Consider the following 26,842-nt stretch of genomic DNA (forward strand, 5'->3'; position numbering starts at 1 on the left):
ATTCAGTGGGAGTCTACAATGAAAGATTAAATGGATTCTTTTTTGAAGAATAAGACATGAGATTTATGCAAGTTTCTTACAGGTAAAAGAGCTTTATTGAATAAGTGGGTTTATATGTTAAAAAAAGAGGACGGAGGTGAGAAAAGAGTTAAAGCCAGGTAAGTTGTGAAAGGATTTGCACAAAAAAGGGCATTGATTTTGATGAGACATTTTCTTCTATTGTTAAGCTAACTTCTATCCATACTATTTTATGTCTTCTAGCTACTGAAGATTTGCATTTAGAGTAACTTGATGTTAAAACAACCCTTCCTTCATGGTGATTTTGATGAAGATATATATATATGGCTTAGCCACAAGGTCTTGAGGTCAAAGGTAAGGAAAACTTAGTGTACAAATTGAAGAAAAGAGTATATGGCTTGAAGCAAGCACATCGGCAATGGTATCTAAAATTTGACAGTTTTATGCATGATCATGGATACAATAGGTGTCATTTAGTTCATTTTGCTTATTTTAAGAGGTTTGATGATGACAACTACATTATTTTATGTTTATATGTTGATGATATGCTTGTAGCTAAGTCTAACATGGATCATATTAAGGGCTTAAAATGCCAGTTAGCACATGCATTTGCTATGAAGGATTTGGGGCTAGCAAAAAAAATCCTTGGTATGAAGATTTTGAGAGATACGAAGAATAGAAAATTGATGCTATGTCAAGCTGATTATGTTGAGAAGGTGTTGCAATGTTTCTCTATGGAGAATGCTAAAGTTGTCAGCACACCTTTACCTAATCATTTGAAGTTGACTAAAGAGATGTGTCCCAAGACACAAGAAGAGGAGGATAAAATGTTCAAGGTACCCTATGCTTTAGTTGTAGGAAGTTTTATGTATGCTATGATATGTACTAGGCTAGATATTGCACATGTAGTGGGAGTCGTTAGCAGGTATTTGAGTCATCTAGGACTTGAGCATTGGAATTCAGTTAAATGGATTCTCAGATATCTAAGAGGAACATCTAATAAGTGTTTACACTTTGGGGACTCTATTATTGATTTACAAGGCTATGTTGACTCAGATTTGGCAGGGGATATTGATACCAAGTGGAGTACTACAGGTTATGTCTTTACTGTTGGTGGGGGAGTAGTGAGCTAGATTTCTACGTTATAGAAGGTTAATGCTTTATCCACTACAGAGGTAGATTATGTTGCTGCTATAGAGGCAACCAAGGAGATGATATGGCTTTAGTTCTTCTTGGAAGAATTGGACCACCCTTACAAGGATAATTATTATTTTTTAGATAGTCAAAGTGCCATTCATCTTGCAAAGAATTCAGCTATCCATTCTAAGACCAAACACATACAATTGCAGTACCATTTCATTCGGTCAATTTTGGAGGATGGATAGTTAAAGTTGGACAAGATACATACAAATGAAAATCCAGTAGATATGTTTACCAAGGTAGTGACAAGGGAGAATCTAAATTCCTCTTCAGCTTTAGTTGGTCTTCTCAACTAAATAGCAATCAATGAACAACATGGTCTAGGGTGGTTTGATCTAGTGGGAGCCCCATGTGGTAGCAGTATTTCTACAAGACCAATCTCCAAGTGGGATATTGTTGTTTAGTGTGGAGCTTGATCAATCCCTAAATGGGAGATTGTTAGATTGTGGTGAATGATCAAGAAAGTACTATACATACTTCATAAATTCTTTGGGGCTTAGGATTTTTTGGGCCCTATATTATTAGGATTTTGGGTCAACATGTAATTATTAATTATAACCCTAAAGTGGTTTAATAATTTTCTAAAAGAGCTTAGGGTTAGGGATTGTTTTAGAAGGTGATGCAAAATTGGTTCTTGTGGTGGTGTTGAGATGTAAGAGATTATGGATTGCAATCAACTTGTAATCATTGGAACATAAAAATATTGGACTTTCTATTTAGTGGACATAGCTCAGAGTTTGGGTGAACCATATTAAATCTTGGTGTCTTGTGTTCTTTTCTGTGTAATCTATTATTTTTTTATGTTGGTTATATTTGCATGTAATTTTTATTTATGTCTGTGGTTTAATCCTAACAAATAGGACATCAACAATTTCAATTCCATGCAATGCTTGTATGGACAATACATGATGCCCCTTGGCTAACTCATTTTTGTGGTATGTCATATTGTTAAGATCACATATTTTTGGTCTATTATAGTGTTTATACATTACTTATTGTATTCTTAAGATGCACATGATAATTGTACATGATCTTTTAGGTCTTCAAACAAAGAAAAAATTTGCATGTCCAATTTGTGGTCTGAAGATGAAATCTTGTCATTCAAGAAGTTTAGGAAAGTAGGTGTTTGATGAGTTTAGGCACTTTCTCCACAATAATCATAAGTATCATATTACTAAAAACCATCTTTTTAATGGGAAAGAAGAGACATCATCAAGGCCACGAAGAATGTCACCTCATTTATGAAAGTTAGAATACGATCGACTAAATCATTGAGGTAATGTCTAGTTTTTTGTCTGAAGTTTAAAATTTGTAATTTGATATTGTCTTATATTTACTAATGATGAAATTGATTTTCATGAAGGTCATCAAGACATCAATGACCAACTTCCTAGAGGAATGAAAAGTTATCCTACTCAATTTAGTAGGTTATTGTACTACAAGAATCTCTCAATCATGCATTTGTTTGATGCTATGCATATTGGAAAGAATGTAATAGAAACACTATGGAAAATATTAAATGGAAGATGTGAAAGAGAAAAAATTTCCAAAATTTGTACTAACATTTATGAATTCAATCATGCACTAAGATATTTCATTGAATCAAATAGCAATGGAGACAACATAAATACAAGTGCCCTTCCTTGTATATTAACAGAGCAACAAAGTGATGCATTAAAATAAGTCATTAAAAAAAAAAAAGTCCAATAGGATTTGCTGCAAATATAAGCACTCTTCTATCAAAGATAGGTGATTTTGGGCTAGGGTTGAAAACACATTATTGGCATACCTTCATCAAGGTAAGTCATATTCGCTATTTACAATATATTTGTAAACTTGAATGTACTACTTATTGTATTATTTAATAATATATTGAAATAATCAGTTTTTAATGATTGTAGTACATCCTACCTCTATCCCTCCCACACTAGTTTAACAACAATATTAAACAAGTTATATATGACCTTGAAAAATACATGAGGTTAGAAGTGTTTTTTTTGATATTTGTATAATTTTATCTAAAATCTATTGTATAACTCTATCTGAAATCTCATTTATATATTCTTGTGTGTTGAATCTCTTTTAGGTGGTTATCATCTAATGAAATTGATAAAAAAGATATAAAATATTGGAAGAGAAAACTTTCATAGCTTATGTGTGAAATGCAAAAGGGTCTACCTTCAACCTTTTTCAATGCTCAAGAACACTACCTCATACATCAAGTTGAGGAGATTGAATTGTGTGGACTTGTACAAACTAGGTCAATGTGGATGGTTGAGAGGCACTTGAAATTTATGAAGGACTTGGTTTGATAAAGAGCACGTCCTGGGGGTTCTATGGTAGAGGGATATATGATTTACCAAACTATGGTGTACATTAGTGAATATCTTCCAAAGTTTGTAGCAAATATCCATGTAGATCACATTTGGGATCCCAACTCTAATGAAAAATTCAAAGGAAAGTACTTGATAGGGAAAGCTAGATTGAGGAGATTAATAGGTAATTATAAGTTTTTTTCTTGAAGTATTAATTCTTATCCATCATCAATGTAAGTTGTTTCTAACTGGTCTAATTTTATTTTTTTATAATTGGTCATGAGTGGGATGCACTAAATTTGTATATTAGAAACAATCTTGATTAAATGATGGTATAGATTGAACAGTCTCAAGAAAATGGTTGCTCATTAACATGGGACAGTGTTGCATCGTTGGTTAAAGAAGCTCATCATAATGGAGATCTCAATGCGACACCAATGGTACTTGATCTAGTATATGGCTTAAGAGATATAAAGGTATGTAGAAGATTACCAATCATGAGCTATAAGTTTAATGTCAACTCACAGATTGATGCAAATAATCTTGACATATTTGAAAAATTGCAGGTCAAACACCACAAAGCTATTTACTACCATGGTTGTAAATTTCACATAAAAAAGTTCGATGAAATGAAGAAAACATGTGATTCTAGGATAAGTGTAGTCTTCATGGTTACCAATTTTTCATATAGAACTAACATACATCCTCAATAATTTGAAAATTGAAACTATGGCATTTTGGATGATATACTTGAGTGTGACTTTAATTCATTCAAAATAGTTCTATTTATCATCAAATGATACAAGCTATAGCTTAATAAAAATGATCCTGATAAGAATGTTATTAAACATGATAGTGGATTTACAATGGTTAATACAAGGTCATTTGAGCCAGTCAGAGATGAGCCCTATGTTCTTCCAAGCCGATGTGAGCAAGTATTTTACTTTGGTGTTCCACACAAATCAAGTTGGTCATTTATTGTTAGAAATGATCCAAGAGGAAGGCTGGTAAAGTATAATGTGATGGAAGAAGAAGATATTGAAGAAGTAGAAGATGAAAAAAATGATAATCATAAAGGATTGTTACCCAATGATGAAGAAGAAGAAGATTGCATAATGTGCTAATCATGAATTATTTTTTTGTTGGGAGCATTTTGTACTCATGTACCTATTTTGTGCACTAATAGACATACCTTCAATTGATAGAGCAACAGAGAGTAGTACTATTGAAGCTGATCCATTTCCTAGAGCAATCTGTGTGACTAGTACTAGTTCATTTGAAGGGACATTATTGCTGAACAAGAAAACTATGTTTCTATTTAAATTACAAAACCTTCCAGGTGCTTTAAAATTGTTATTATTTAAAGTGTAAATTTATTTTACTTATACATAACTCATTTTGGATTGATAATCTCTTTATGTTTTTATAGGTAATAATATTTTCTTTGACCATCTTTTTGATATGACATTGAGGCTATTTGGACCCACCATACGTAAAAGGTATTTCATTTCATATCATTGCTGCATAATTTTTCTTTTCTTTCATTTATTGTACTATATTAAGGTTATTGATCTAACAATTTAATTTCTTTTTAAAAGGTTGAATTTATAGGCTTATAAATAAAAAAATTAGTTGATTACATCTTTTGAAGACCTATTTGGAATAAACATTTTTGACACTGGCCTACTTCTAAAAAGAGCATCAAGGCATATAAAGGCTATGAGGGATCAATATAGAAAGGTTCTTATCGAGAACCCAAAATACGAGCATCCTCCTATGATTCCACTGATGGAGTGGAATGAAATAATAGAATATGTAAAGGAGAAAAGGCTATGTGAAAATAGATAAAATGAACTAGCACAGGGTAATAGAAGGTATGTCATGATAGTATTAAGTACATTGTAATCATGCACTAATTAGTGATCTTTGTAAATATATAATTTAACATGTTTGAAACTATTCATAGACTATAGGACACATCTGTGGCTACAAAAGCAAGACTAGAAAAAGTTGACCATCAAAAACTTGGCTTTGGTGGCTATATGAATCTTCAATCTCAACTTGTAAGTAGCAGCAATGAAATTTCATATATATATTTTTATATAATGTTGGAAAAAATTTTGTTTAATGAAACCATGCAAGGAAAACTGACAATGTTAAGAAAAAAATATAGGGCATAGAATTCAATGTGGAGCTCATAGATGAAGATAGAAAAATTGCCTTGAAGGAAGTCTATCAAGTCATGGATGCATGCCTATGCCAAGAATTTGAAAGCCTTACCCAAGAATCTAGTGCACCAAATGAGATATAGGTAAATTGGCCAGATGAAAAGTAACTGAAATTGAATAGTTGAGAAAATTCTCTTTTGGTGCTAGTTTTGAACATAAATTGAATGCATAACTATGCATATAACATTTTACAGCAACCTTCATATCCTATCATAGGACTTGCTTGTAATGAAGGCCATAATGTGCATTATAGTAGTGGAGGTATTAATTTTCTATTGGAAATTAGTTATGCAATTATGAATACAATTTAATATCTTCAATTGAAATTTGATGTGTATCCTTTTTTGAATATTTTAGAGCATGTTGAACATCATGGTGAAGGAATGGAGCATGTTCCAAGTGTTCAACATGTTGACATGGCTGTAGATTAAAGTGTTAATGTACATGATGTGACATTGTTAGGTAAGAAAAATGCATGTTATGTTGTACTAGTACTTAATTATAGACTTGTAACAGTTAAAAAAAGAAAAAGAGTATGCCAATTTAACACATTTACTTGTTCTTGCCACAAAGCCCCCTTTAGTGTAGTAGTCTCCTACTCCTCCAAAGAGGAGGAGCCATCATAATTTAACGTTACATGTGCCACAAGAGGAGGAGAATGAGGAAGATATAGATGCTCCTATTAGCCTTTTTCTTAATAGAAGCTAAGAAAAACAAAAAGAAGAAATGATGTTTTCAAAATGGTCTTTGATAAACCTTGTTGGATAATGAAAGAACTTTGTTTTACGTAACTATATATGAATTTTGTGTATTAATATTGATTCTTTATTTTATCTTAATGAATATTGTTATGTGTTAATGAAGTCTTGATAAGTATTTTTTATTAATGAATTTTATATCATATTAATGAATGTTATGTGATTTTACTGATTGAATGTTTTAGTTTATAAATGGATGAATGAAGTATGTAATTAGATGATAATGGCTAATTTAAATTGATATTAGGGGGAGGGGGGTGAGGTCAAATGAGCTTCCACATTCATGTGATTGGCCTTGTTAAGTAGATAATATTATAGTATTCTTGAAACCAAGTGAAGCTCAAACTAACATACCAAGGAATTGCGAAACCCAAATCCATCTACCTCTCATCTTCTCATCCCAATAAGTCATCTTTTCTACTGCTTTTTGCATATTCAATATTCTATTATTCAAAATCTTGATAATGGTAGTCTCCATTTTGTTGGTAAGTTGTTCCTATCCTTTTTTTCTTAAATGCGTCTATTTCTCTCCTACCATAACTCCCACATGACAATAATTGGGGTTATAGTCCACAAGCCACCATACAAATAGTCCTTATTTTAAATAGATGTTTGTCTTTGGTCTTAGATATTTTGTAAATAGGTAATTATATCCCTCCTTAAAGTTTGAGTTTGCAATATTCATTTGATAGATGCTCTGAACAACCTCAACCCCATAAGAAATCTACAAACCATAGTCGATGAGGACTACTGGAGCAACCTTCATTATTGCATTCAAAACCAAGTTAACCTTCATATTTAATTTTAGGCCTCTATTTTAGTCTAATATTATATGGTTTTCAATATAATGTAGTGGATAAAAAGAAATTAGTTGCATGAGTATTGTTTGCTTAAACCACTGTGCGACATTTGTTAAATTTGGAATGAATATTCTTTTAGAGGTATTACATTATTATCTGTGAAGCAATTTCTTTTGCACTAATTTTGGTTGCAAGATATAGTTTTCAAGATATTTTGGTTGGTAAAGGCTTTCATTAATCAGATAGTATATTATCTATTATAAATGTTAGTTAACAATAGGGTGCTTTGGGAATTAGATGGTTGAAAATAAATACTTGACATTCAATCCTTGTCTTGGGATTTTCCCTTCTAATCTGTCTCTACAAGTTAGATGGTTGAAAATAAATACTTGACATTCAAGTCCTCGACCAATTCCTTTTCATTGCAATAAATAGCAAATGATAGACCCACACTTCTAGTTTGACTAAAAATACCTTTGCCCACTAAGCAAAACTATGATTATGATTTTACTAGTACATTGATAATATCTAACTATGAGCAGTATCGGCCTTTTCCATAGCCTATTTTTAAGGAAATTTGGGCTCTTTACTATTTGATGTTGATTACTACTATAGAAATTTATGTCACATTTTATCATGTTCTTCTATCTAGCCTACCTGTATTAGAATTTCTCTTTAGATATGTCTTTTATTAGAGGTATATTCTATCCTCATTTTTGGGATTTGTGATAGAGCCTCTTTTCCAAGACCCTCTTTTTCATTAATTTTATCTTTGGAAGCCTTTACTAGATTAGAATATACATGAATCTCGCTACCTATACCATGAGTTTTTCAATTTGTAGTGTGTTCTTAGATATCTACAGAGTGATGGAATTCTCTAATCCTTGTCAAACCATTATTCTTCAATTCCTTCCAAAGCCAAGGAGTCAAGACTTTCATAGCATACATTCTTGATTTTAAGGCACTAGTGATATGAGAATTATATTCACTTCATTAACACAATGACCAAAAAGAATGAGTAGTGTTATGAGAATTAATGGATGCTGGTTTGGCTAATTTAACAAGAATTTATATTATCTTTTAGTTGTATAGAAATACACAATTATAAGCTATGAAAGAACTTCACATCTCATTTTTGAATTTGTCTTTATATGTGTGTTAGCAATCTTTGTCATGTGGATAGAGTTTGTGCATGGGGTGCACTAGTGTTGTGAAGAGATAGTGCCCTTACCAAGAATGGCAAGTGATGGAACCATTGACCTTAGCTGTTCTCTAGTGCATCAAAAGTTACAGATGGTATGCTAATACATGTCATTTCTTTTAAAAATTGATAGATAGCTCTTTATCCATATTGTAAATATATGTTCTTTTGAGGAAGGTCTCTCTGGAATAAGTGGTTAGTATCATATAATAGCATGTACAATAGCTACAACTATTGATTGGGTTGAATTATCTCAATCCCAGATGTTTAAAATTTATTCTACTACTAGATTTATAGTAGTAAAAGATTGACACATTTCTCCAGAGCTATTTGTGAGAGTATGTCTTATTCCTAAGTTATTAGTTGCGGTTTGATTTTTGGTTTTTGGGTTTGGTCAAATGTTTCTTGAGGGTTTTGTTTGTTGATATAAAAACAAGAAATATACACATTTTTAGTAGTAATTATGTTCAAAAGTTAAAACACGACACGATATTAATAGTCAAGCTCAGATGTCCTAATATATATTAAAATAATAATGTTATTTAAAAATAATAACATTAAGTGTCAACAACCAGTCATCATTGATCAAATATTATACAAGTCATCAAAAGTATTGTTACCACCCATTTTAGATAACCATCTTCATGTAGGTCATTTGAGTTGGGTTTACTTGACATGAGTTGAACAATAATCATTTGTGATTATGAGCTCTGTAGATTGTTGTCTTAAATTTCAATAGACTGTGAATGACATTTAAGATAACAACTTGATCATCATCATATCTGTGGCTTTCATACATCACTATGATCTCTCTTTTGATACCACTGTCATTTGAAGTTTACCATCACTGTAATGATGGCTTGCCAGTACAATCTTTGTTTGGTGTTGTAACACTAGGTCTTTATGCATATCAAGATTGCTTCTTTTTTAGATTAAACTTTATAGGATGTTGAAGTTTGTCAAGGATTTGGATACCACTAGACTTTGAAGTTTACTATCACTCTCATGATGGCTTGAGATACCTTGGATAAAGAAATTAGAAAAAAAATTGAAGCTGGTTTGGAAAATGGACTTTGACTAGCATAATAATTTTTGATGTGTTTTCCTTGTCTAGATTTTTTTGTTGATTTTTTTGCAATAATTTTGAGAATGAAAAAATACTAAAGCTAATTATCTTGAAGAATTAAACATTTACCTTTACCAAGAATTACAATCTATAGAGAACAAATTTTCAATTAGAAGTTCATACAAGAGAAATTCTGAATTTTTGAGACTACAAAAGTCTGATTTCTATGTGTTTTTCAACAATTCTAGAAGAATAACACAAAAAAATCCAAACTAGAATTTTTCATCCACTCATGAATAGGCAATTCTGAAACAATTTCAAACTCCTTAAAACTACTCAAGAGATCAATTTTAGAAACCATACCAGATAGTTTGAGCATAAATTATGTAATTTGGTGATACGAAAACTTTATTAACTCCAATTTTGACACCCATATTACTTTTCTTAAAACCCCAATGGATACTTCAGTTGTAATGTACGTAGTATGGCCATTTGAGAGTAATTATCAGTCTTCAATTATAACTGAGGTGCCTAATCTGCAAATTTCTCAAGCAAGTTTGCCTCTGCAACTAGCATCCTCTTCAAAATCTCACTATATGACCTGCCTAGGCTTATTCTACTACTATATTGTCTAACCCCACAAAGAGCTACAATTTATGCTTTTTGCTTATGAATTTGATCTATCTCAAATCTCAACAAAATTCTAACACCAACCACTCAAAGAATTAGATAAATCACTACAACTTTAGTGAATAGTAGGCTGGGGTATGATTATTTACTTCACTTTACAAATCACGAACCATTGTAGGAAACAATGACTTTTCATTCTTCTCTGACCTAAATCACATAAATTAACATAAATTACTATTGTAGCAATATTTCTTTTGAAGTAATGATAATATCCTCTTAACACTTATAAAGTTGTTTTAATTATATGTTCACATGTTTTTTTATTAATATAGTATCCAATTGTATCCATATTGAGGGTCCTAAATAATGGTCATATCTAAATCCAATGCTATATCTATATTTGTATCCATATTTATGTGCACACAACATTGTTAAAACTACATTAGACACAATATAATCTGCTATGACATTTGAATCATCTTGGTTAAAAATATGTTAAATTATTTGTCATTTTGATTAGCTTTTCGTAATAGGTCAAATGGGGTACCTAGCATCAGAGTCCTGAGAGAACAAGGAAGCATTTTAAGAGGCTTTCTCAGGATACTGATCTCATGCAAAAAAATTCTATTTTTCTCTATAAGCACCATAAATTTAGACTCCACATTCTCCTTTCGTAGTTTTCTATTGAGATCTCTTGTTAGGTTATTCCTCATTTCTTCATACATTTTATTTAATCCCACTCTCACTCTTGTGAATGCCTGTTCAATTTGGATTATACAATCTCTTGCTTCCTCCATAGTTATATTCCTAGCATCTATAACATAGGAAAACAATTTGATACCATTTAGAGTGAGGTACTTATATTTGACATTTTGTGTGGGTTATAGAGATGAGATGATGATTTGACAAGTCCATTCATTCCTTTTAGTGTTGTTATGTATTTATGCCATCTAATCTATATTTATATATTTTCCCTATATAATGGTCTTGTTAGTACCCATTGCAATTGCATTAAAATTTAAAATTATATTTTATTCTTGTATCCAAATATAAATCAAAATGGTATCTTGATTTCCCTACACTTTCAAGCTCACTCATTGATTTTTAATTCACTTTGGCTTTCATCAGACTACTGTTTCAACTTTGTTATAATGTCCGCATATTATAAATTTTGAATTTACTGAATTGTGCATGCATATAAGCTTGTTCCTAAGGCATGGTTTTTAAATTTTTGCAAGGGCCAGAAACATATTGAATGCCTTGTTGTTTCCTCTTTTTATTCTGATTCTTAGGTTAGGTGTTACTGGAGCTACTCTTGCCACTATTATCTCTCAGTAAGTGAACACTTGTGGTCATCAAATGTGACAATCTATATTTATTTTGTTATAATTCTTTCCTCCAACATGAAATTATCTTATTGGAAATCTTGTAATATAAATCTATTGCCATTAGTAGTTCCTGCTCCTACATTAGTCAACTACCAAGCAGTTTTCTTGCTCTTGTAAACATTTTTGTGGGTTCTCAAGTATGGGTGAAAGATTCTAAAGTGGCCTAGATGTTGAGATAATGGGTGTTGCACACATTGCATAATATTGTTATTTTATTATTTTATTTTTATTATGTAATGTTGTACCTAGATGGGCGTGCAACATGTAAAGATTTTTATGGAATATTCTTGATTAGTTGTATTGTAACATTGTGAAAATATTTCATGTAATTATTTAATATTGGGGAAAAGAATTAAATGCCCAATATTAAATGTGGGGTTAGTGGGTTAGGTAGCATATGGTTTTAGCACATGGCTTATGTAATACCACTTGGTGGTTTTGTGGGACTTGCTACTATATAAGGAGCCATAAGGGTAGTTGTTGTAGTGAGAGAGAGTGGCAAGGAGAAGACAAAAGGCAAGAGTCGAGCAGGACAAGGCTTGACAGGTTAGCCAAGGGAGCATTTGTGAAGGTTGAAAGCATGGCATGGGATGTGTGGATTCATGCTTGTTCACATAGTTTGCTCGGTTGTGGCTATGGCCATGAAGGCTTCCATGGTTGTATGGCAATGGTATTTTTTTGCTGAATAATACATGGTGATGGATGCTTTTGGAGGCTGAGTTTTTTCCTCAATGAGAGTTTCCCAAGGTATATCTTATGTCACAATTTTGTGGGTATGTTTTCTATTCTCTTGCATGTGGATTTTAATTCCATATTTATTTTAGATCTATTATGGGTTATGTGGAAATGGTTATATTCTTTATTGCCAAGTTTCCTTACAAGTGGTATTAGAGCTATGGTTTTATTATTATAACCCTAGATTAAATCCATGGGAATGCATGAGAGGATAAAAGAGAAGGGCAAGATATATGAATGATTTATTGCAAATCTGAGGGTTTTGGGTTTGCTGTTATGATGGGATGTTAAAAGATTTGGGTATGTGAAATTTTTTGGACAAAAGAATTTTTCGGATGTTTCATTTAAATGAGGGTTTTGGGGGGTAGCTTGCATGAATGACCTCCTGGGTAAAAATAGACGTCACCAATTGATCCGAGTCGACATTTCAATAAATTTTGAGATATAATATGCCCTAGTTTGGCCATGTTCAGAGGAAATGGAAGATTTTTTTGGTTTCAGACCATGATGGCCGTCAAATTTAATCCCGTCAGAATTTTCTTCACTGAAAAAAATAAAAAATGAAAAATCGTACTAAAAATGGTAAAAAGACTGTCTTAGTAAAATGGCCATAACTTTCTCTCAGAATATCGGATTTCAGAGTTCTTATAGGCGTTGGAAAGCTAATTCAAAGCACTACAACTTGGTGTAGGTTTGGTTCTATGATTTTAAAATTTTGTCAGCTTGAAGAGCCCTAAAGTTAGATGTTATTTATTTTGAGTACGGATTAGGGCATAAATTGGGCATACGGAGTCAGATTTTGGACTTCGAGTAGTCAACGGAAAGCTCTTGGAGAGCTCTACAAAATGGTTCAGATTTGGTGTAGGTTTGGCATTATTTATTTGTTGATATACTTATCTGAACAGTTTATAGATATATTTTGACTATGGTAACTTGTGAGTTTATGGCATTGGAGATTTAAGTTTTGATGTCATTGTATATTTGGTCTCATTATGATATGGTTATCAGTGTTTGGTTTGGATATGCATGATGACTTGTTGGGTCTACAAGTTGTTTAGTGTTGTAAGCGGTCTATACTTACAAGTTGCATTTATAGCTTGGTTATGGGTTGTCTTTGCCCATTGATCTTTCATTATTGATTTATATTTAGATTGGTGACTTGGATTTGGGTTGTTTATGCCCTAAGTCACATGATTTACTATTTTCTTCATGTAGAAAGGATGAGATGTTGTTACCAGGTACAGTCATGGCAGAGGATTGTGGTTGACTATGCTGACAGGTTGGACACTTTGAGAGCTAGATGCTCAGTTCATGGATGTGATCATGGTGCCATGGATTTTGGCATGACATGATTGGTTATACAAGTACATCCTTGATGTTCATTAGCTTGGATTTTCTAATTTGGTTATGGTGGTATATCTTGTTGGTTGAGGATCATGGTTATTCGGTTTTCTTTTGAGGAGCTCATGATGTGCACTTTGAGTTCTTTTATGGTTTAATGCCTTGGTTGATTCTCATGGTTAGAGGATGGGTTTTCATCATGATGTCATGGATAGCTTGGATACACGGTTTAGTGGGAGCTTGTGACAGTGATGGGGTGACAGTGCAGGATTAGTTCCTGATTTGATTTGGATCTTCATATAGGAGATGGATTTTATGATGCCATAGGTGACTTGGTACCACGGTTGAGTGGGAGTTGTTGGTATTGATATATTTATTGAGTGTTTGTAGATGTTGGAGGTTTGTCTTAGATCCTGTTGTTGGAAAAGCATCTTTAACATTTGCATGGTGCACTTGTTATCTTCATGGTGTGTGTAGATGGTTCTTCATGGTATGTGGAGATGTTTTTCTTCATGTTGTGTGGAGATGGTTGCATCTTGAGGACTCACAGGGTTCTTGGTAAAGGTGTGGTTTATGCTTTTATTTGGCATGTTATCCTTGGTATGAGGATGGTTTCATTATTATGTCATGGTATACTCTTGATACGCATTTAGAGTTGTGACATGTTATAGTATGTTCATGTGGAGCATGTTATCTCTTTAGTTGAGATGGTAAGATCATGTTGTCATGTTTATGTTCCTGAGGCCATGGTTGGAACTTGGACATTGATCTTGGTTTAGTTTCTTGGTATTGAGTACACTGATCATAAGCTAGATACTTCATGATATTGCTATGTTGCATTTGGAGTTGGCACGGATTGATTGGTTACAGGTGCTCATGGATACTTAGAGACAGTGGTGACGCTGATTTCTCTTGGATTAGAGAAGTATTTGTTGGGATGGTTGATGGTTTCAGCAGGAAGTCCGAGGGGCAGTCACCTAATATGGACTTGAGAGGAGATTGTTCTTAGATGAGTCTTGGTTGGAGACTCGGGTATCTTGATGAGCATTCTCATTCCCCACTCTTGGTGTACTCGGCAGTTTGCTACTTGAGAGGTATAGCCCATTGTTTCTCTCAGTTGCATTATATTTATGCTTGTCTTTCATGGATATGGATCTTGAGCTATGGTACATGAGTTAGTTCTGGAGGGTTCATTTGAGAGATGGTTTAGCATTGGTTATCTCCATGTGCATATGTTGTTATGCTGGTTGAGTTTGGGAGATGGTTTTATATTGGGCATATTCCTTGGATTAGGAATGGTTATTCCTTGGTTTAGGAATGGGTTAATGAGTTTGATCTTCTTGTGAGAGGCTTACATCCATGATGAGTTATATGGTATGGTTTGAGTATTGTTGAGGCTTCTTGTTGGGGTTTTATGGAGGAGATCGTACTTGCACAATTTACATCTAGAGGTGTGTGTAGAAGGACATGATACAGGTTATGATTTGCACGGTTTCTCCAGTCTTGGTTATCTTCCTAGATGTTTAGTTTTTCTTACATTGGATTTGAGATTGGTTAGAGATTTTAATCACTGGTTTGTGCTCATGTATGTCATGTGAGAGATGACATGGTTATTCCTTTATCTCTTTCCTCTGTTGGTTGTGGTGAACTTATGAAAGCATTGGAGACTTGTTATGAGAGTTGTTCTTGCAGGATATCAGTTTATGTATTGTGGATGTCCTTGATACTACATGGATTCACTTCTTTGAGATGTTGTGAGTGGATTGGTTATAGATTTGACATTATCTTTTGCAGTGGGAGCTTCTTGGTATATATGTGGCAGGTATTGCTCTTGAGGCTTGTGATTGCAGGTTGTAGATTGGATATGTCGGTGATATAAGATTCACGTGTTATACCTTTGAGGTATGGATAGTTGGATGTGTTTGGCACTTGTTGTGGGTGCTATTTCAGCTATGGATATTTTGATAACTATGGATACATGTGATTACCTTTGGATCGGGTTATTTGTGCTTGAAATTTTAGTTGGTATATGATTTTATGATCTTCTAATGTGACAGGTTGCGTGGCTTTCTCTTTGGATGGCTTCTATGTATGTCCAGTGGGAGTGGCATAATAGGAGGTGAGATCATTCATGTTTGAGATGCTGGATACTTTGATTTTGTTTCGGGTACCAGGATGGAGCACTTGGTGTATTTTGATCCATGATGGTGGATGTGCCGGGAGAGATTGTTCCCTTGTTCATTTATGTGGCTACGGATTGACCCTATGCAATGTATACAACAAGTGGGAGATTGTTGAGATAATGGGTGTTGCACACATTGCATAATATTTTTATTTTATTATTTTATTTTTATTATGTAATGTTGTACCTAGATGGACGTGCAACATGTAAAGATTCCCATGGAATATTTTTGATGAGTTGTATTGTAACATTGTGAAAATATTTCATGTAATTATTTAATATTGGGGAAAAGAATTAAATGCTCAATATTAAATGTGGGGTTAGTGGGTTAGGTAGCACATGGTTTTAGCACATGGCTTATGTAATACCACTTGGTGGTTTTGTGCGACTTGCTACTATATAAGCAGCCACAAGGGTAGTTGTTGTAGTGAGAGAGAGTGACAAGGAGAAGACAAAAGGCAAGAGTCGAGCAAGACAAGGCTTGACAGGTTAGCTAAGGGAGCATTTGTGAAGGTTGAAAGCATGGCATGGGATGTGTAGATTCATTCTTGTTCACATAGTTTGCTTGGTTGTGGCTATGGCCATGAAGGCTTCCATGGTTGTATGGCAATGGTATTTTTTTGTTGAATAATACATGGTGATGGATGCTTTTTGAGGCTAGGTTTTTCCCTCAATGAGGGTTTCCCAGGGTATATCTTGTGTCACAATTTTGTGGGTATGTTTTCTATTCTCTTGCATGTGGATTTTAATTCCATGTTTATTTTAGATCTATTATGGGTTATATGGAAATGGTTATATTCTTTATTGCCAAGTTTCCTTACACTAGATTGATGGAGAAGTCATGGAGATTAAAGGTTAGTAGGTTAAAGTTCAGATAGTTGATGGAAAGTTGGTAAGTAAATAATTTTATTTTGAATGACAATGTCTTTAGATTTCTTTTTTGATTTATTGCGACTGCTTACAATCGGCTTAACAAAATCCTACCAATGGAAATAGGTTTGTAGGAAAACTAATGGCTTATGTCTAGGAATATTATTTATATCATTTCTTTGTGGATTGTTTATGCTTTCTTTTTGGTCCGTGGTTAAAAAGATTATTTTCAGAGAACCTATGTTGCACATTTTTTTTTCTAGGACTTCCTTCATTTTGTCCTAGCAATATAATCATGCTTTATGCATACTAACCTTGTTCTCCACATTTATGGTGACCTTTATGGTAACCACACAAGACATCAACACAAATTTTTTGGCATCAATAAATCCAGTTTCTATAAGGCTTTTTTTGATATCTTGAAACTCAACTAAGCCAAGAAATTTGCTCTAGTTGTATGCTTACTCCTTTCGCCAAATATCCTACACTCCCTTCACTTGAAACACTACTTTTTCTAGAGTTTCCAGGTACTAGGCATCAAAAGTTTCTTTAAGGCAATAACTAAGATTGAGCAAAGAGAAATGGGTACAATTTAGTTTCTTTAAGGCAATGACTAAGATTGAACGAAGAGAAATGAGATCAGCATCCTTAGAAGTGAGCACCCTCAATGTAGTTGATTTTGCAAAGCAAGGACTAGTTAGAGTTCACCTCATCATCACCTATTACTAACAAATGATCTACATGGAATTGTAAAAATTTAATTCATACATATAAAATCAAATCTAAATGATTTCATATAATGTACATTTATGTCCAGCTAGTTCTTTGGATTTTAGATCTCTCAACTATGGGCAATCTTAGATAGCACTAGAGATTTATTACAAGAATATGCATTGAATTATCTTCTACCAGTTGCCAAAAGTGACTTGAAAATATTACTATTTGAAAGAACACCTTGTTTGAATATTTCTTATTGCAAAGAGTGAATGTATTATAATGTGGAAATCATAGCCAGGCTAAATGAGCATGTTGACTGACTTTTGGTCCACAATTTGAAGGACGAAGATTAAAAGATGGGAATACATTGATGATTGAATTATTATGATATCAAGGTTTTGGGTGTGTTAATTTTTGGTTTTTAGTACATGCTATCTTACCCAATGATTAATGTACCAATTTCTTGTATGTTGTTGGCCTTAAAAATATTGTTATAGGACTTGAACATGTATCATCACCATGATTGTGGCTACTTCCATGTCAATTGAAAAGGATTTTAGCACACATTTCTAGGTGATGGAATTTAGATAATATCATGAACATGGCCATCATCACATTCTACTCACAATAAACTAAATGTAACTATCCAAATTTTTTCCATACATATAAAAGCAAGTATATTCAATTTCACACAGTGCATAGTTATGTCTAGCTGGCTAATTTAATTTTTCTATCTCATAACTACAACCAATTTAAGGTAGCACCAATGATTTATGACAAGAATCTCTATTGAATTAGCTTTAAAAAGTTGCCAAAAGTAGCTTCAAAATTTTACTAATTGGAAGCATTTCCTAATTGATTTTTTTTCAAGTCAACTTCATGGTTCTCATTACAAAAAGTGAACCTACTATATTGTTCATAGAGTGCCCAAGAGCATGAGTATTATCCAAGTGTGTGTTAGAAAATGATCACTATAGGAGAATTATCCGAGTTTGTGTTAGAAAATGACTCAGATTTTATGTAATCATCATTCATGTGTACAACCTTATATGGACAAAATTAATGACTGAACTAGAAAAATTGACAAAAGGCTTGACATATCAAATAGTTTTGGTTACCTAGAGTTAAACTAAAATTGGTCTCCTAGATATGGTGGAGACTTTGGTGCTAGGTTGCCACTGTGGGCCTACCAAGAGTAATGCAATGGCATAGGAATTTTTTATCTATGGGTGCCAAACTCTAGGCCACAACTAATTTATGACATTACTTATTAGGTTGAATAATAATGACATGAAATTAGTGTACTCATTCTGTCATGGAACACAAAATTTTGTATAAGTTTGTTAAATACTAAGTCATTGTTTCATACAATAGACCAGAACATATAACTTAGATATTGTAGAAATTCAGTCCAAGTCTTAATTAGTTGAGTTGACCTTGGAAATCATTATGATACATATACCATCTAACTAAATAATTTTTATTGTTTCTATGGTATTTTTAGCTTTGTATCCAGTAATCACTTTGATGAGCAATTTTAACCAGTTGACATTCAACTTATTGATGAATTATGATTTATGAGTACTAAGTCCTTGGATCTTCTTGTAACAAACTTGTACAAACAAAAATGACTAAGGAATTTCTTTAGTTGGCAAAGAAACACATATGTAAACCAATTAGAAAATTCATCAGTGGATTACAAGTATTGGCTTTGTAATAGACATCTCTATATTTATTTTTGAAAATAACTTCCAGTAGAAAGTAAGATTGATAAGTAGGAGATAATTTCCATAGCAAGTCAAATTGTGATATTGCTGTCAAGATTTAACTGTGTGATTTTTAGTCAAACTCATTGACCCATGTTTCATGAGTAGTGATTCAACATGAGTCCATCTCTCATGAGAATAAATGGAACACTTAGCACTCATTGGATCTAGGTGATGCTCACAGGGGTGAAGCACCAGGACTTCCCGGGAGGTCACCCATCCCAGTACTACTCTAGCCTAAATGCGCTTAACTACAGAGTTTCCTCTATGGTTAAACCCAAAGCTTGCAACCCCATTTTCAAGCTTTGGGTTTAACCACGGAGGAAACTCTGTAGTTAAGCGTGCTCAAGCTAGAGTAGTACTAGGATGGGTGACCTCTCGAGAAGTCCCGGTGCTTCACCCCTATGAGCATCACCTACATCCAATGAGTGGAAGTGTTCCATTTATTCTCATGAGAGATGGATTCATGTTGAATCACTACTCATGAAACATGGGTTAATGAGTTTGACTCAAAATCACATAGTTAAATCCTGGTAGTAATATCACAGAAAGTAAGATGCAATGCGAAATCCTTCATACTTCAATAGTTTTACTTTTTCTTACATTCTTGGATGCTTTCATTTCAAATAATAAATGCCCATGCTATATGTTTATGTTCTTCTTTGTTCCATGTTGTATCAATCAATTGTTTGATATCCAAGCCATTTAATTTGCAACCTTTTAAATTGCTGCAAAGATAAAGTTGGAGCAGGAGAATTTTTCTTCTCAAAGGTGTCCTCTAATTGTAAAGCATTTGCTTTACAATTAGAGGACACCTTTGAGAAGAAAAATTCTCCTGCTCCAACTTTATCTTTGCAGCAATTTAAAAGGTTGCAAATTAAATGACTTGGGTAAGAAACAATTGCTTGATATTGCATATAAAAAAATTCAACCAAACATTGGTGGAAATTTTGACCAATTCTTGATAGTTTTCTACCAAGTATTGGTTGAAATTTCCACCAATTCTTTAAAAAAATTAGCCAAACATTGGTGGAAATTTTGACCAATTCTTGATAGTTTTCTACCAAGACTTGGTCAAAATTTCCACCAATTATAAAAAAAAACTCCATCCAAAAATTGGTGGAAATTTTGACTAATTCTTAATACTCTTCTACCAAAACTTATTCAAAATTTCCATAGTTATACAAAAAATTCAACCAAACATGGGTGGAAATTTTGACCAACTCTTGATAGTTTTCTACCAAGAATTGGTCAAAATTTCTACCAATTCTAAAAAAAGATTGACCAAACATTGGTGGAAATTTCAACCAACAATGACAAATTAGAGTTAGCAAAAACTAAAAATTTTCAACAAATGTATTGGTCAAAATTTTGATGAGAAAAATTACCACGAACTACTTGGTAAAAATGTTGACCAACTTGCGTTTAAATTTTGACCAAAATTTGTCAAAAATTGAATTCAAATTTACTAGTGAGAAAACACAATGAAGAATGAAATGTTATATGCAATAAATGAGGAGGATTCTGATGATAGTGATGCTCAACTAGTCCAGGTGGAGTGGCAACTATAGCAACTTCTCAACTTCAAGTTCTAACTTCTGCATGAGTCAAGTAGTAGGCTAGTAGCTCTAATCTAAGACTATCTACTAATTAATTATGTTTGTAGAATCTAATTTATAGCCTTCATTCACTATCCTTTTATAGATGATTAAATTATTTTTAAACATGTTGATGTTACAAACTTACATGTTGAGATTTTCATTGAAACTAGTTTTTACTTTTAGAGTGTACATATGTTGAGATTTTCATTGATTGTATTTTTTAAACATGTTGAGATTTTCATTCATTCTAGTTTTTAGACATTTTTACTTTTAGATTTTTATTGATTCTAGTTTCTTTAAGAAATTGTAACATAAAGCATTTAACAAAATAAGCTCTATTTAAAAAAAATTGCATTATAATTTATAATTATAAATTAATCTATAACATAATAAATTTAACAATTATAAACAATTGCAACCCTTTGCAAGTGATTCAATGTCAAATGACCCTAAACTCTTTTTTATAGATACAAGGGAGCAACAAGAGCTATAGGTTGGTTTGTAATTGTATATATAATCAAATTATTACTACCTAATACATTATGTGTGTACAATCACATTGCCAATTTGCCACATTTCCAATTGTACAATTTTTCAAGTAGGAGTAGGGAAATATTTTCCATCTACTATGTGTAGTAATAGTATGCTAGTGCCTAGCTATCCAACTATTATGATATATTGTCTCTTGATTCCTGTAACAATTTTAACATTAAACAAAGTTGAAATTAAAGAGCAAGAAGTAACAAAATAATTATAGTACTATCACTTACTAAGTTGTTACTTCTTAGTGCTATCAACTATGAATACCATTGACAATAGTAGTAATAGTTTGAGAATATGACCTAGCTCGAATGAAGTTCTTTAGGGTGCTCCATTTTGCATCATTTGGAAGCTCTATTTGTTTGAGGTTGTAGGAAAATAGTTTTAACCTTGTCAATAATGAATACTTCAAAGAGATAGTTTTACATGAATTGATGAATTTATTTATAACTACATTCATTGTTGATAGTGGTTTGATGCAACCTGCAATTCTTTCTGGAATGGTTTCCTCAGGCAAGTTGCCTAAATCAGAATTCGTGTTGTTTTGCAACTTTTTCATGTAATCTTCTTTTCCAATGAATTTTTTTTCTGAGTAAGCTAGATTTGGTAATCCAACATTTAGCAAGTTCAGTATGGTGTGATTCATCTTCATCAAGTCTCTGGACGTAGATTTGAGAGCTTCATTTATTTCCATTTCTTGTTGACAATGGTAATAGATAGCAAAGGTCATTACATAGGTGTACAAGTGCTTGTTTATTCCATGGTTTGCCAAATCCCTAGCACTGGATCTTTGTACTTTATTCAAAAAAAATTTAACAAATTTTTTTAAAGAACTGGTGAAGATTCTTCTTTTATCCTCAACATCTTTATTTTAATTTTCAAAGACAATTTTGATATTGCTATTTAAATCAAGACATTCAAACAAACTATCATTGTTCTTCATTATTTTGTCTCAATTTTCTTATTTGATAAGCTTAATTGTGTTTATTATAGTATCCTTGACTTTATCCTCTTTGGAAGATGTCATTCTATTTTGTGCAATTACATTCTCCATCTTTTTCTTCATTTCAGACATCTTTATTTCACTCTTTTTCTATATTTCCTCTAGTTTCCTATGTCAATTAGTTGCTCTCTTCCTGTCATCCTCTAAGTTCTTCTTCAAATCTTGGATTGCCTTTGTAGTAGTTACCTCTTTTTTCTCCTCATCCTCAAGTTCCCTTTTCAAATCATGGATTTTCTTTGCAGTGGACTCCTCCTTTTACTTCACATTGTCCAATTCCTTCTTCAAATCATGGAGTGTTTGAGTAGACTCCAAATCCTTCACGTTCTCCAATTCCTTCAAATCCAAGATTTTCTTTGTAATTGAATCCTATTTTTTCTTTGCATTCTCTAATTCCTTCTTCATATGGTGGATTGTGTTACTATTTGCAGTAGCACTAGACTTCATTTTCTTCACATTCTCCAATTCCTTCTTGAAATCAAGGATTGTTTTTCCAATTGACTCCTCTTTTTTCTTCATATTCTCCAATTGCTTTTTCAAATTATGGATTGTGTTTGCACTAGACTCCTCTTTCTTCTTCTCATTCCCCAATTTCTTCAGAAATTATTAATTATCCTTTCCTTAGAGTCGTCTTTTTTTGTTTCATTCTCCAATTCAATCTTCAAATTACTATTTTCCTTGGTAGTAGGGTCCAAGTTAGTTTTCAATTTATTGTTGACCTGTGCACTACTCTCTACAGACTTGAACAACTGTGTAGTAGAGGCTTTTCCATGTTGAATTCCTTTTTTTGCACTCATCCAATTCTTTAGTCAAATTTTGCACTTGTTCATTCATCTTTTCTTGCTAGACAATTGCTTCTAGAGGAGAAGAATTCTTTATCCTATTTTGCAATGCTTTGAACCTATTGTCTACTACTTTCTCCTTGGCCTTCACATTATATAGGTCTTCCTATAAATTTTCTATTTTATTTGTAAGCTTTTGTTTCCCTCTCTACTTTCAGAAGTGTAGAGTAGACCATTTTGTTGCTTTCTTTTGATATATTGATTTTGTCAATATTTTTCACTTTTGACAAATCCATTTGAACACCTGTAACTTGTACATTATTATGATTTATCATATTTTCTAGTGGATTATTATCTCTATCCATGGGCATAATAGCCATGAAGTTCATCATTTCGGTATTTGGATCATATGCTGAAAATATACTATTAGTAGATCTTTGACATTCAGTAATTGCATCAATTTTCAAAGTCTTCATAATTTGCCTATTTCTTTTGCTTGTCTAATCAAACCTTGATGCAAACTCCTTCAAACTAAAATATGGGTTTGTTGACACAATTGAGTGTTTGAAAGGTGAATTATCAATTTTATTGTTGTATGCTCCTCCAACTCCAATTAAACTTACTCCACCTACAATTATATTTGAGGATTGCCAACAAACTGAAGATGACCCATTCCCAATCTTAGCATTTTAGGACTATTTTTAGGGTTTTGTACAGAAGCTACTGGTGCATACATTGGTGAAGTAACTATTGACATTTCTTGCATTGTAATTGTCATAAATTTTTTCTTTTTTGCACAAGGTTCATCCATGTCAGTGCCAATGCCAATGCTAGTGGATCAACTACAACTGGATTTGAAGATTTAACAAATATTGTGTTGGGTTGACCTTTAGAAGTAGAAGTATAATATTTTTTCCCTTTCTAGATGAATCATCTTCAATCTCATCAGAGAGTTCAATGATTAGATTACTTTCTCTTTTGGCTAGGTCTGGTAGTGGAACTAGATTCCAAATCCCTTCACCACTTGCATTGATGGGCCCTATACTTGCATAACCCATTTCTCTATCATAGTTGCCTCTTTAGTATATGATTGTTTAAAAAAATTCACTCATTTAAAGATTAACAATATGTATACCCCTAGTTAACCTAGAATCCTAAATACCTTGAATGTCTCCATCAGACTCAAGGTCCTTCTGTCTTTGAATATCACTATCACTGCAACTGCCAAAATCATATAGTATAGTTGGATGATCTTTAGGTCAATAATTGCTAAAAAGATCATCCTCCTCATGTACCTCAAAACTTATTAATGTCATAGGTTCACCCAAATTTTTCCTCATTTTTCAAAACTCATTCATCTTGGTTTGACTCCATAATATAGATGTCCATGCCTCTTTAATTATTTTTGACATAGACCTCTTAGAATATTCAAATGCTTTGATTTGTGTGACTTTGATATGTGCAATGTAATAATTTTGGATGAAAATTCTTGCATTGAAATATTATTCTCTATTGCATGTTTCTCCATCTCTTTCTTAACCTCATCTCACGAATCCTTGTTTATAAACTTTTCTGTCAATGGCATCTCCTAATGTTGACATTTGCTCATAGAGTTCCCATTGGCAATAAGTCTTGTTTTTATTGTATTTGTATCATATGTTGGAAATATACTATTAGTAGATCCTTGACATTCAGTAACTATATCACTTTTCAAAGTCTTCATAATTTGTCTATTTCTTTTGCTTGTCTGATCAAACCTTGATGCAAGCTCCTTCAAATGAAAATATGGGTTTCTTGACACAATTGATTGTTTGAAAAGTGAATTATGAATTGTATTTTTGTATGCTCCTCCAACTCTAGTTAAACTTACTTCACCTAAAATTATATTTTGAGGATTGCCAACATACTGAAGATGACCCATTCCCAATCTTAGCATTTTAGGACTATTTTCAGGGTTTTGTACAGAAGCTACTAGTGCATACATTTGTGAAGTAACTGTTGACATTGCTTGCATTGTAATTTTCATAACTTTTTGATTTTTTTCACAAGGTTCATCCATGCCAATGTCAATGCCAATGCTAGTGGATCAACTACAACTGGATTTGAAGATTTAACAAATATTGTGTTGGGTTGACCTTCAGAAGTAGAAGTATAATGTTTTTTTCCTTTCTAGATGAATCATCTTCAATCTCATTAGAGAGTCCAATGATTATATTACTTCCTCTTTTGGCTGGGTCTAGTAGTGGAACTAAATTCCAAATCCCTTCACCACTTGCACCAATGGGCCCTATACTTGCATAACCCATTTCTCTATCATAGTTGCCCCTTTAGTATATGATTGTTTAACAGATTCACTCATTTGAAGATTAAAAATATGTTTGCCCCTAGTTAACCTAGAATCCTGAATACCTTAAATGTCACCATCAAACTCGAGGTCCTTCTGTCTTTGAATATTACTATCACTGCAATTGCCAAAATCAAATAGTATATTTGGATGCTCTTTATTTCAATAATTGCTAAAAAGATCATCCTCCTCAAGTACCTCAAAACCTACTAATGTCATAGGTTCACCCAAATTTTGCCTCATTTTTCAAAACTTGTTCATCTTGGTTTGACTCCATAATTTAGATGTGCATGCCTCTTTAATTGTTTTCGACATAGACCTCTTAGAAGGTTTGGATGCCTTCATTTGTGTGACTTTGATATGTGCAATGTCATAATTTGGGATGACAATTCTTGCATTGAAATATTATTCTATGTTGCATGTTTCTCCATCTCTTTTTTAACCTCATCCCACGAATCCTTGTTTATAAACTTTTGTATCAATGGCCTCTCCTAATGTTGAGATTTTCTTATAGAGTTCCCACTGGCAATAAGTCTTGTTTTTATTATGTTCAATGGATCATAATTCTAGTGACTGACAAAATCAAAGCCAAAAAAAGTTACCAAGTCATTTGTCACTTTGAAAGCCTTTCTCTCAAATGTGAGGCCTCCAATTGCAAAAGGCAAGGAAAGAAATATCATTTTCTCTTGTTGTCCACTGAAAAGTTTATCTAAGCTCTTCAATTTTTGTACATATTCAAGTGCAAAAACCCTTTCTGTAACATGCATTGGAAGTTTGCATGGTTCAACCACTAAATCGCAAAACCTTAAGACATTGTACACTTCCATGAAGAGCCAGTCAATCAATTGAATTTGACTTCCCAATTGAATATAATCTTTACAAGGCATAGACAATCTAGGCATTGAAATGCTTATGATTTTTTGGTAAGTAGGTGCCAAAAAGAAGTCTACAAAATGGTTGTAGTTATTATTGTTAGTAGTTCTCCTCATCTTATGTGTCCACTCATATACTAGACTTAGAGTCTCTGATTTATTCTGGGTTTTCTCATCAAACTTATAGACCTCAATATCAATCTTGTTATTCTCTGTCTCAAATATTGGGCAATGCTTTGCTATAAGAAGGTAACACAAGTAACTTGTCAACCTAAATGTCTTTGTCTTGCTTGTAGTTGTACTTTGTTTAATCTTTAGTAATCATTATTGCATAGATTCAACAATGTGCTGAAAAAAATTATATCTTACATCTACCTTCTCAACTAACTGACCTCGACAATGGATATTAATAATCATTTCAAGAAAATTGGCCCCCACTTCCTTGTTACTATCCAATCTCAAACAAAATGATAACAAAGAAATAGTAT

This window comes from Cupressus sempervirens, chromosome 1 (assembly GCF_028749045.1).
Source record: "Cupressus sempervirens isolate cs-2001-9-10 chromosome 1, ASM2874904v1, whole genome shotgun sequence".
Classification (NCBI taxonomy): domain Eukaryota; kingdom Viridiplantae; phylum Streptophyta; class Pinopsida; order Cupressales; family Cupressaceae; genus Cupressus; species Cupressus sempervirens.